The sequence below is a fragment of the Bos mutus genome, chromosome 12, assembly GCF_027580195.1.
Source record: "Bos mutus isolate GX-2022 chromosome 12, NWIPB_WYAK_1.1, whole genome shotgun sequence".
NCBI lineage: Eukaryota > Metazoa > Chordata > Mammalia > Artiodactyla > Bovidae > Bos > Bos mutus.
Window position 1 is genome coordinate 32,814,292 of NC_091628.1, and position 12,605 is coordinate 32,826,896.

Here is a 12,605-nt window from a genome sequence, read left to right on the forward strand (position 1 = left end):
GGCACACCCCCCCACTAAATGAAACATAACTCCCAACTTTCAGGCTACGTGGTTTTCTTTGGTTGACACAGGTAAACACCCTCATTAAAAAAAAGAGGAAACTGGGGATAGGAAGGTGTCTTGTCCAGACGACACGGCTTTGGAGAGGGAGAGTCCGGACAGGCGGTCTGGCCACCACCATCGCTCTTAGTTACCACATCACACAACGTGCATCACAGGACCTCCTCAGGACGTGCACACATGCATTCTTCTTTCCTACTGAGTGGCCAACACTTCTAAGCTAAGTTAGGAGCTGTGAAGGGCTTGAAGAATTAACTCGGCTCTGTGAATGTGCTGCCTCACTTTACAGGGGAATGTGAATCTTTAACTCCTTGGAAGTTACAGGTGAAGACTGTGAAGTGTGAAATGTAGCGCCTCTACAGAGAGATGTCACACTAGCTCAGGGAAACACAGTTATATGCTGCACCATCAACGCGGTAGCTCAAAGGTCTATGTCCCTCGGTGAAGCCCTGGCCATGGTGCTGAACACGCCGCTCTGCAGCTACTCCTGGGAGCACAGTGCCCTTCACCTCCTGCCAACAGGCGTGGGTCTGTGATGGTCCCCACCATGAATGCCTCTTTTCTTCTGGTTTCCGTGCATCCAAATTTGCTCCAGCCTTCACAGTGCAACCTAGAGTGGCCTCCTTCACCCACCCATTCCTCCCTCTGTCTGCTCAATGAACATTTACCTGCTGGGGTGATGTGTCAGGCTTCATGTGTGTGTCCCCACCCTGTCAAGTCAAAGCCCATACTGCACCCACAAGAACCTCTTGGTACCCCAGAAGAAAAGTCCTATTGATGAGGAATCAGCATTCAATGTGACAACGGTATGTGTGTGACATAGAGAGCACGAGGGGGGAGTGACAGCCATGGGGAATGTGGGAGGAATTCACAACCTTGGTAACACCACAGCCTTAATTCAGATGACAGATAACCAAGACCTACAATGAGACAGGGGAGAAGTTTTTAATGGGAGTGAACTTGAGAGGCGTGGGTGCTGGGTGATGGAGCAGATGGGCACTGGGGTGTCCCAGGGGTAGGGGTGGGCCTGGGGCAGAGGCAGCACTGCCTGGCTCAGCTCCTCCATACACACCCCCGCCCCACAGCAATGGACGCGCTCCACAGATGGACACTGGTCCATGCATAGCCTGAGCCACAGACAGCACTTGAGTGATTGCTTGACCTTGACAAGTGTTACAGAGGAGCTGAGTTTTCCATTTTATTTCTTAATTAACATTAAACAGCAATACATGGGGCTTTCCAGGAGGTGCCAGTGATAAAGAATCCGCCTGCCAATGCAGGAGACACAAGAGATGAGGGTTCAATCCCTGGGTCAGGAAGATCCCCTGCAGGAGGGCATGGCAACCCACTGCAGTATTCTTGCCTGGAGAATCCCATGGACAGAGGGGCTATAGTCCATGGGGTCACAAAGAGTCAGACACAACTGAAGTGACTTAGCACGCACACACTCAAGTGCACAGCAATGCGTGGCTAGTGGCCAAGAGATGGAACAGTGCAGCTCTTAACGCTGCAGGCTTGTGATTCTGAGCTGAGGGGTGGTCACCAGATCTGGGAAAGGGAACACCAAGAGAAAGGCACGCAGACATGCAATTTTTTGTTGAAAAGATGGATGAAGAAGTCAAAGGACAGAGGAACAAACTGAGTGAGCTTAAGGACTCCTCCCTGTAAAATCCCACCAAGCTGTGGCTGTCCTTGACCGGTCAGGCCTCCAGCAAAGTTCCTCAACATGGGGGCATCAGAGTGCACTCATGTTGGCACCAGATCACAGCCTAATCCTTAAAACACTGCTATTAACTTAAAATCCCTTATCCTGTGAAGTACAAAAAAAGAAAAGGAGGGGGGAGAAAAAATAAAGAATAAGGAAAAACTATTATTTTGAAACTACAGCAAGTCATAATGTAGATCAAGGATAATCAACGGAGCCAGGGTAAATATCTGTCTAGAAAGATATGTCTTTTTCTAAAAAAAGGAGGCAGAGAAGAGAGAGGAGAGTGGCTTGATCCTCAGTTCAGGCCATTTCAGATACATTACAGGCCACTCAGCTTCTAAGCGGTTCAGCTGAACTTGGTCTACACTCTTCTGTGAAAGACATGATTGAATTTACTTACAAAATAACGCATTTTGTTCTAAACAGCACTTTAAAAGGTCAATGATAATAAAGCTGTCCCTGGGATTTTGCCCTTTCCTCTTAGTTCCTACAACATCCAAAGTCAACACAAAAAAAGGAACTCTGTGATGTGAAAACATCTAACCTGAGAACAGGTTGTGTCTAAATAACTCACTGGTAATCTGCCAATAATTAACCTAATCTGATTGTATCAGGATTTGTTTACTATTTCGGTCCCTGCCATCCCGCCTAAGCTTCTGAATTCCAGTTTTCTGGAAATGGGGAGCTGAGTACATATGACACGCACACGTGGTCCAGGATGGTGGTTTCTGCACTGCATTCCGGGGCCACCTTCCTCCTCAGACTCAGAGTCTAAGTTCCTCTCCCTCTAGGAGATCACAGCATCAACCATCTTCACTCTGCACACAGCAAGCTCTACTTACAAGATGGTGAGCACCCTGGAACATGCAGACTCTATCATCTTCAGAGAAACGTCTCATCAGCATGTCTAACAGGAATGGTTTTAGCTAGAAGTGTGTGTCTAACAATATGATAAAACAGCAACCTCTGTGTTGCTCCGCCTGGCCTCTCAGGTTGGTTATCTGAGCTTCAGCTCCCGTGGCTGGAGTCATTTCACACCTCTCAGGTCAGGGCCGCTAGGGACACACTTAGCTGGCCCCACAGCCCAGCTCAACACGTAGGGAGCTCCTGTGTAGAAGTGCCGAGGGGTACACATGGTCCTGGTGCCCTGTGTGTGTGTGACACAGTCCTCATGCCCTGAAAGCTTCCCCTGAGGAGGAACAGGTGTGTGTGAGAGAGAGAGAGAGAGAGAGAGAGAGAGAGAGAGAGAGAGAGAGAGAGAGACACGGTCCTGGTGCCCTGAGAGCTTCCCCTGGGGAGGAACAGGGTGGGGTGTGTGTGTGTGTGAGAGAGAGAGAGAGAGACACACGGTCCTGGTGCCCTGAGAGCTTCCCCTGGGGAGAAACAGGGTGTGTGTGTGTGTGTGTGTGTGTGTGTGTGTGTGTGTGTGAGAGAGAGAGAGACAGTCCTGGTGCCCTGAGAGCTTCCCCTGGGGAGAAACAGGGGTGTGTGTGTGTGTGTGAGAGAGAGAGAAAGAGAGAGATACAGTCCTGGTGCCCTAAGAGCTTCCCCTGGGGAGGAACAGGTGTGTGTGTGTGTGTGTGTGTGTGAGAAAAAGAGAGAGACACAGTCCTGGTGCCCTGAGAGCTTCCCCTGGGGAGGAACAGGGTGTGTGTGTGTGTGTGTGTGTGTGTGTGTGAGAGAGAGAGAGAGAGAGAGAGAGAGAGAGAGAGAGAGACACGGTCCTGGTGCCCTGAGAGCTTCCCCTGGGGAGAAACAGGGTGTGTGTGTGTGTGTGTGTGTGTGTGTGAGAGAGAGAGAAAGAGAGAGACACAGTCCTGGTGCCCTGAGAGCTTCCCCGGGGGAGAAACAGGGGTGTGTGTGTGTGTACATGTAAGACATGGTCCTGGTGCTCTGAGAGCTTCCCCTCGGGAGGAATGGGGGGTGTGTGTGTGTGTACACATAAAACTAGCAGCATGAGAGGCACTGCTGTATAAAACACAAAAATAATATTGGCTGACATTCAGAGCCCACTCCCAAATAGGCACACTCATTTAACAATTAACAAACCCACATTAATTATATTATGAGGATGCAGATGAAGAAAAATTGTCCCAGTTTTAAGTATTTGTTCATTTAAAAAGTATGTATCACAGATTTATATGCTAGGATCATAAAAACAATAGTTTCTCCCCCTTCATTTCATGATCAATGCTGCTGGTGCTACTGCTAAGTCACTTCAGTCATGTCCGACTCTGTGCGACCCCAGAGACGGCAGCCCACCAGGCTCCCCCATCCCTGGGATTCTCCAGGCAAGAACACTGGAGTGGGTTGCCATTTCCTTCTCCAATGCATGAAAGTGAAAAGTGAAAGTGAAGTCGCTCAGTCGTGTCCGACTCCTAGCGACCCCATGGACTGCAGCCTACCAGGCTCCTCTGTCCATGGGATTTGCCAGGCAAGAGTACATAATCAATAACTACCCAGTATAACAGGAAGACAAAATGATCAATTCTTGATACAACGCGGCTGGCTGTGCAGAGAGCCACGGCTGGCCCATACCTCTGGGCTAACAATCCCCAGCCGGAGACTCAAATAACCCAGATGGAGATCTGGGCCACATCAACGCCTCACAATCCATTCGATCACTGAGCGTCTTCCTACGACATATAAGAAACACAGTCACGAATCAGGTGGAAACGAGGCCTGAAAGCGCTATGTGGCCAGAGCGACCCGCACAGTGTCCTGGGAGGATAGGACCAGCTGCCGCAAACAAGACAAGACTTAGATGTGTGTGCGGAATAAAGTGACACCACAAGACTGATTCCTGTCCTCAGAGGTACAGGGACGATGCCAGGTCAATATAGACAAGTGCTCTGCCACCACCTAAATATGAAGGCATCATGAGAGGGTCAGAAAGTTCCCAGGTCCAGAGCCTGCTCATAAAACAAAGCGTCTGTCCTCTCTGCCGAGGTCTGGGCAGCTACTGGAAATGCAGTGGCTGGAGCAGGAAGGGCCAGAGAGCCACTCACTGCTCAGTGCAGGCTCCCCTCTGGGTCGCCTCACCCCTGGGTGCTTCTCCTGAACACTGCCCAGGCAGGGGACACTGTAACCTCTCGTTGTGAACACCTGTATTCAGTTCAAGCCTGCATCTTTATCACTTCAAACCCGTGCTCTCTGTCTGCCCTTGGAAACCAAAGAATCCACCTCAGCCACCCCTCACCTCTGCAAGCTTCCAAGGATCTGAAGGCAGGGGAGGGCTCCCAGCCCCTCTGGCCTTCCCCAGGTGCTCCAGTTTGCCCTTCACAGATGCACGTGCGTCAGAGGCACTGGGGGCCGCAGTGCACCCTCCCATTAACGAGGCCAGCCTGCCTGCTCCGTTGGCTTTTCCTTGGGGTCCCCGCACGATGAGCACCACACCACACCACCCCACCCCACAGGGTGGCACAGCCAATTCCTGGGCAGGCTCCACAGGTTTCCCCACCTGCCCCTCCTCCCCACCTGCATCTCCCACACCTGCCCTCCCACCTGTACACCCTCGGCCCCCCTCTGACCAGAGTGATCACTTACATTGCTAGCTGCAGGTGGAGCCTGCCCCCTCCTCTGTGCCCACCAAACCAGCTGGGCAATGCAAGATGGCATGGTGTGGTGGGCTCTGGAGCCAGAATCCAGCTCAGACTGGGCTCCCACTTACACCCTCTAGGGCAGGTTATTTAAGCTTAAATTCCCTGGAATACAAAAATGAGACCAAGAATCAAAGGAATGATCCCTGGGACAAGCTGGCCTCCCACAAGGTAACATCGCCCCGAGAGCCTCCATCACTGACCCGGTGCTGGCCCTGCCTGGTCCCTGGGCACTGTGACTACCCCCCGGGCTGCGGGAGGGTCACCTCATCCTTATACCCCCAGGGTTTTACACAGAAAGGAGCTCAGAGACCTCCTGAACCATCCTGGGTCCAGAACAAAACAAACAGTGAACCAGTAAATGAGCACACAAGAGTCTAAAACCATGACGATCGAAGAAGCCCGGATTTAGGTCTGGTCTTACGTCTGCCTGGTTATTCATTACCACAGCACAAGATACCCGAGCTGCTACTGCGAGACCAAAGAACTCAGGCTGAAAAAGTTTGGAAATTCACAGTAAACAATGAGTTTTCAAAGGAAAAGTGGATTTTCTAATTATTTGTTGCTTCTGCCAACTATGACTGTTAAGCATTTATAAATATATATATAATGTTTTTAGGGCTTCCCAGGTGGCACTAGTGGTAAAGAATCTGCCTGCCAATGCAGGAGCCGTAAAAGACACGGGTCTGATCCCTAGGTCGGGCAGATCCCCTGGAGGAGGGCACGGCAACCCACTCGAGTATTGGAGAATCCAATGGACAGAGGAGCCTGGCAGGCTACAGTCCATAGGGTTGCACAGAGTCAGACACGACTGAAGCGACTTAGCACATACATATATAACCTTTTTAACACTCACGGCAGAGAGGTCTGGCTGTGGGCAGCCACCTAAGTCCTAAAACCACTCTTCACTCCCAAAGGTCTTTTAATTCCTGGTACCTGGCTCAATGCTTGGCACACAAGCAATGATCAAAAGGCATTTGTCAAATAAGTGAACTTTCCCAAATGCCTTGGTTAAAAAAAAAAATCATACTGCATCTTCATGACCTACTTCAGCCAGGTGCCTCGTGCCCTGGTGTCAGTCCCGTGGTCACCACCCCAAGGGCTGGGCTCCGCCCAGGGGAGTGGCAGGAGAATCTGGGTCAACAGAACCCCCGATTCAATGCAGCCCAACAGTTAATGAGCTTTTGCAGAAGGGGCATAAAAGACAAAGTAATAATAACTTGCACAGGATAAAATAAGGCTCCCAGCTCGAGCAGAGATTGCTGACTGGGAGCAAGTTTTCAGAGAGCTGTTTAGCAACGTTATGGAACAATCCACAACCATTAGATACAAATGTGGACCGGGACCAACTGGCAGCTGTGCGCCCTGTGCTTTCACAATATTCACAGGCAGCCGGAGAACGGAAAAAACAACCAAGCCGCAGGACCGAGGCAGGAGACAGAGGGACGGGCCTGACCATCGTGGAGGGCCCGAGGACAGGCAAACAGGGGGACGCCCGGGACCCCTGAGCGCTTCTTCCAGAGCCCTGCAGATGACACAGTTACCACAAGCTTACCCATTAAAGACATCCCAAGCATTTTTTTTAAACGTCCCTTCTTAAAAAGGGGACACTGTGTCCTTGGCTGAGGTCCTGGCTCTCTCTTCTTGTTTGTGACCCCCTCGGGGATGACAGACCGACAGTTCTGGGCAGACCCTGAGGATAGCAGTCTGAACCCTGAGACAGAGTCAACTCAAGTAAAAAGATTTTCTTGCCTACACAATGTTATATTTTTCTCTGCTTTAATTACTGAATCCTGTAACTGGGATTCATCACTGATTCAAACAGATGCTAAAAATAGTCTGTTCTAGAATGTGGAATGAGAAGCATCGTGTGATTTTGCTACTAAATGGACTCTGTTTTTTTCACAGCTCAGTAACTTACTCTTCAGATATATTTCCTCTTTTTATTAACCAAAAATGTAAAACCCTCCAGATTCACATTAAACATTAATTTTCAGTACTAATTATGTATTTGTAAGTTTGTAAGATCTCAGACATACACTAACCTTACTAAAAAGCAGTCTCTGACTCCTTCCCTCAATGTCTAATCATGACCTTCATCAAACACCTCTGATTGCAAGAATACAACCTCATTTACATATGATGAATGAATTAAAACAGAGCTGTGATCCAACAGGCTCCTGCTGCAAATGGCAAATTATTAATAACACCTTACATCTGAATCCATGGTGCCATTTACAAAGGGCTCTCACATAAATCGTCCCGTTTAATCTCTACAACGAGCATGATGCCAACAAGCAAGGCAGAAATTAACAAGCTTACCCATGAGGAAATGGGCTACAGGGGTGCACAGCATGGAAAGGTGGGAGGGGGAAGGGCCCTCCCGACATCCTCCTCACTGAAGTCCCACCTAGTATAACATTTCCTAAGCACCCCCAGGCCAGCCCGCTCACCCCCTCCTCCGGCTTCAACAGAACTCAGGACAAGCACCCAGGTAAACACCCAACGCCTCTTCTTCCCACTGAGGTTTCCCTCTGGACGCAGAGGCTCTGTCTTCTCACCTCAATGAGAAGCTCTGGAGGGTAAAAACAGAAGCTTACATTTCATGCTGTCTAGAGTAACACCATGCACACCACAGAGGACACTGGACCAGTGTTACGACATCTCCTATAAAGAAACCGTCGTGGAGACCAAGGTCCGAGTTCACATCCCAACCCTGGTGTGACTCTTGGCTTTGGCCTCGCCTTCCTCACTGCAGCTATGTTAGAAAGTCCATCCCAGGCCATCATTAGTAAATATAAAGGAGGTTTCCTTAGCAATGATTCAAGTTGCTTTCACCCTTATAAATGGTCCCTGGCTTTTGACTGTGTGTTGGTTCTTGAGAACCTGGAAACCTGACCATGGTGTCTATTTCCTTGCTATGACCCACCTGGATTCCCATATGCCCCTGGCTTCTGTCCATTCCTTTAACTTCCAGCCCCACCTGTTCTCTCAACCCTGACTTTCTCTCAACCCTGACCCTCACATGGACCACAGTCGGCCCCTACAGGGACCCACAGAGTTTCTACAATTGCTGGAAAGCGTGGGTACTTCTTCACTTACACCTTGAGTCCTGCAGGTCCAAGCTCCTTCAGGAGAAGGACAGATGTAACTCAGATATGAGGGCAGTCACTCTGGCCTCCTCACAACAATATCCTTCCTCTTCAAACTCGGACTGAACAATATTACAGCCTCCCAAATTACCACACAGTCAGCAATCAGCATACTGCCAGACACCAAACAGGCCATAACCAAATTAGGACTACTGTTTAGTTTCATTCAATATGCTGAATCTTAAATTTGGATCAAAAATATCACATAAATGCACAAAAATACTTAAGAAATCTGCACCTTATCAGATGGAAATAGTGGATATAAATGCACAGCAGAGGGCTGGGTTTTTCCCATCACCATGACAATTTTTATGTATTCCAGAATGAAAATCTATTTCAAAGCTTTCTGTCTACCACTAAACCTGACATAAAGATTTCACGAGCAATTCAACAAGTAACGTCAGTTCTTTTTCTCCCTGGGGACAGAGTATAGTCACAGCCGCTATAAAAAAGGGGTCCATAAACGCCGCCCCCCTCTCCCAAAGGGGACCTGTTCATGCAAACAAGACAGATACACGCAGCTATCACAGTTTACGATGCGTCCACATGCAAGTCTCCCGAGCCCCTGGTCACACCCTGCAGTAGCCACATCTGAAACACACTGAGGAGGAAAAACACAGCCCATGGGAGGAGACAGAAATAGGGGGGAATGATAACCACCCAGAAAGACAGGTGAAATTTCAGTCACCTGGAAAGTAGCTCATCACTAAAGAGGAAATGGGAAAGAACTAAGAGTGGCTCCCACACCCCCAACCTTCACTTGTCTCCACAGGGAACAGGGCAGGAGGAGCAGGTCGTGATGGAAAGGGAACACTTACCAGCCTGGAGGAGGAGACCCCCAGAGCCCCAGTGAACAGAGCTGAGCCCAGAGTAAGAATGTCAGGGTCTGAAAGCACAGCCGTAACTGGGTGGGCGGAACAGAGACCTTGCAGGTGGGAGGCCAAGGGGATGAACTTGGATGAGAAGAGACAGCCTCTGAGAGCAAGCGCCAGCAGAAAGGGGCTCCCCCAAAATGCCACTGGGGGTAGAAACTGTTATACTTCTGTTGTCAGTATATGTTAAGAGCCTTAAATTATTTAAATGATTTCAACTAGCAATTCTTTATATATATGGAAGTGAAAGTGAAAGTCGCTCAGCCGTGTCCGACTCTTTGTGACCCCATGGACTGTACAGCCCACCAGGCTCCTCTGTCCATGAGATTCTCCAGGGAAGAATACTGGAGTGGGTTGCCATGCCCTCCTCCAGGGGATCTTCCCGACTCAGGGAACGAAACCAGGTCTCCTGCAGTGGAGGCGGATTCTTTCCCATCTGAGTTACAACGTGTCACTATATATATGCTGCTGCTGCTGCTAAGTCACTTCAGTCGTGTCCGACTCTGTGTGACCCCATAGACGGAAGCCCACCAGGCTCCCCCGTCCCTGGGATTCTCCAGGCAAGAACACTGGAGTGGGTTGCCATTTCCTTCTCCAATGCATGAAAGTGAAAAGGGAAAGTGAAGTCGCTCAGTCGTATCCAACTCCTAGCAACGCCATGAACTGCAGCCCACCAGGCTTCTCTGTCCGTGGGATTTTCCAGGCAAGAGTACTGGAGTGGGGTGCCATCGCCTTCTCTGCACTATATATATAAATATATTCTAAAGGAGTAAACACAAATGTGGGCAAAGATTCGTGTGGGCAAAGATTCGTATACTAAGATGTTCCCCTTAGTGTTATTTAAAATAATAAAAACAGAAGAAATAGGACAAACAATTTAAAGCAAATTATGTAAGATTTGTAAAATAAATTATTAGGCAACCACCTATGTTGCATTTTAGAAGACTTCCAAATTACATGGTCAAAGTTTTATGACACGAGATTACATGGAAAACATACAAAATAGTATCTACAGTATTAACTTATGAAAAAATTATTTGTTGGGTATCTACTATGTACCAGTGCCTAGGTCCTAGGGACCTAGTAAAAAATGCAGTAAAAGATATAATTCCTTGTTTTTGTGGAGCATGGATTCTACTGGTAAGCATCCCAGAAAGGGTAAATAAATAAATCTGCAAGAGAATCTCATGTGAAATTAATGCTAACGAGGCAAACGTTAAACAGATGATATAAGAGTATCAGCTATAAAAAAAAATCTGAAGTTGACTTAAAATGTAAAGCAAAAGCCAAAATGTAAAATAAAAACCAAGAGCGAATTTCAGGTGACTTAATTTCAGGTCTAGAAAAATAAAGGTGGCATTAAGACAACTGAAAAAGCGTCTGGGTCCTTTATGGTTTACCCTTCAGTATCCCCAGCAGGCGAACTTACAGGCTCTGACCTCTCTCAGCCTCAAACATAAAACTCAGGAAGTGCAGGAAGGCAACCTGCCCACGGAGGCCTGGGCTTTGCCTGTGGCTCCCAACAGCCTGCTCTCCACTCAGAAGGTAGAGCAATTCTGTCAGCAGGGGAGCTGGATCTCGGTCTTTCCTGATCGGAAGCTCTCTAAGGGCTGGTCACCTCACCCAGGTAAAAGCCACAAGCCTTACGATGACCTGGGAGAGGCGCCTGGCCCGTGTCCTCTCCCCCCTCCACCACGCTGTCCTCGTCTCTCCCGTCTGACTCTGGCCACCTCCCTGTCCTTCAGGGACTCCTCTTCCCTCAGACCCCCTGCCCCCTTCCAGTGTGCACCTGTGTGTAACTGACTAAGTTTCCTCCTCCACTGCCCGCTTCTCCCATTAGTGTCAGCTCAGCAGGGGTGGGGCAAAGATTGTTTTCACTGTCTGGTTCACTGATGAATCCCCAGTGCCCAGACAGCACACAACACATAACACGGGAGTCAATGGCCAGCCTGCTTTAAGTCTGTGTGGCATTTCATCCCTACTTTTTATACAGAAGAAACTAGAGAATTATGAGACTATCAGATTTTAGATGTATTTATTTGGAACTTTTCCTCAGTGATCTCATCTAGATCTGCCTTGTACTTAGGTCTCAGCCAGATTACTTTCTACAAGTAGATTTTCAGGGGATATTTATGGTTTAAGATCTACATTTAAAGATGAGATCTGTAGGAAGAAAGACATTTTATAAGAATCATCAACTTATGGCTTTTAGTTTCCCCCTCAAATAAGAAAGGTCAAAATTTTTCTAAAAAATGACTGAAGTGAAAGTAAATGTTATGTTACATCTTTTTACAGAGAGTGAGAGATGGCAATCTTACAATTAAAAACAGTAGTCAGAAGATGCACCCTTTTTTTTTCTGAGTCTGATTAAATGAGGAAGAGAGATCTCAGCAGAGGATCACAGATAAGAAAAGAGCAGGGTAGAAACCCAAGCGTTCCAGCCTCCAGCCAAGAACATCCGGACGGTGTCTTGCTGGCGAGGACGGACAAAGCATATTAATGAGAAATCCTGTTGTTAACGCTATTCAGATGTGGGCTCAGCACCAGTTTCCCCAAACGGAATGGGTTTCATTCACAGGGGAGGGAAAGTTACACACACGAGAACAAAGGCGTGTTTACATTCCCCATTCACTGCTGTAACCTGAGCTTATGAGGCCACTTTCACCCGCACTGGCAGAAATCCAGGAAGAGGTGGTGGTGGTCAGTCAAGGAACCAACTTGGGGACAGGACGCTGCCCTGCTCCAGTTCAGTGTGAGAGGCATGACAAGGGTGTTCACCAAGGCTAAAGTCTAAAGAATCATCTAGCCAAGCAGTGCGAGTCTAACCGCGTCCAAGATCACACAGAGCACGAGGTCTAACACTGAGAGGAAGACGGTGCACTCCACCCCAACCTTCCCCAACGAGACTGTTTTTAATATAACTGCAAGAGAAATGCATATACACGTCTGCCCAGCTCCGTGGTGCTTTGGAGAAATAACCAAAGGGGAGATTTAAATACCAGATATATGCAAAATCATTCCCAAAGGATTTTTACTCTCGGCATTCAACCAATGTTGAATCAGCAAGACGCCTCCTACACAGGCATCTGTGGACACCACCACACCAGGTCAACGTCTCTAACTTTCATGGAATTTTGTCACTTGCGACACAGGTAACTGGCCAGACCATACAGTCCCTGCTGCCTGCTGCGTGGTCATGGCTATAGTCCTACTG

At 48.4% G+C, this 12,605-nt stretch overlaps 1 protein-coding gene across 3 annotated transcripts in view; it reads right to left on the reverse strand.

Moving 5' to 3' along the window:
• Positions 1-12,605, reverse strand: part of WASF3 (WASP family member 3) — a 76,015-nt gene that overhangs the window by 41,748 nt on the left and 21,662 nt on the right. Inside the window, exon 1 of one of the 3 annotated variants that reach the window (XM_070380496.1) lies at positions 5,315-5,443. The exons of the other annotated variants lie outside the window; for them this stretch is intronic. The gene's annotated coding sequence lies outside the window, so the exon portion shown is untranslated. Of the gene's footprint in view, positions 1-5,314; positions 5,444-12,605 lie in introns of those variants that run through there. 3 annotated transcript variants of the gene reach the window in all.